General features: G+C 58.1%; 1 protein-coding gene across 2 annotated transcripts in view; it reads right to left on the reverse strand.

Annotated features, from left to right (window-relative positions):
• The window catches only part of TRAF2 (TNF receptor associated factor 2), a 37,763-nt gene that overhangs the window by 16,503 nt on the left and 20,799 nt on the right, over positions 1 to 461 (reverse strand). The gene's annotated exons all lie outside the window — the stretch shown is intronic.

The following is a 461-nucleotide window of genomic DNA, read 5'->3' on the forward strand; positions in this document are numbered from 1 at the left end:
GCTCCTGCCAGCCCTGGAGGCTGCCCTCTGCAGACAGCTCTGGGGGCTCCCACAGGTCAGACAGAAGGACATGTTGTCCTCTCCCCTCCTTGCTTTAGACTGAGCCAAGGAGACAACCCATTGCAACAGGTCTGAGTGTATACTTTGATACCCCCAGGGTACCCCAGCTCCCCCACCCCCAAAACAGCCAAGTGTATGACCCCTGCCCAGGGCCACCACAAACACAAGCTCCGCATTGAAAAGGCAAGGCCTGGCTCAGCACCTGTGGCTCAAGAGGCTAAGGCGCCAGCCACATACACCTAAGGTGGCAGGTTCAAATCCAGCCCAGACCCACCAAACAACAATAATGGCTGCAACCAAAAAATAGCTGGGCGTTGTGGCGGGCGCCTGTGGTCCCAGATACTTGGGAGGCGGAGGCAGGAGACTCGCTTGAGCCCAGGAGTTGGAGGTTGCTGTGAGCT

This window comes from Otolemur garnettii, unplaced genomic scaffold, assembly GCF_000181295.1.
Source record: "Otolemur garnettii isolate 467f Iridium unplaced genomic scaffold, OtoGar3 scaffold00087, whole genome shotgun sequence".
Classification (NCBI taxonomy): Eukaryota; Metazoa; Chordata; class Mammalia; order Primates; family Galagidae; genus Otolemur; species Otolemur garnettii.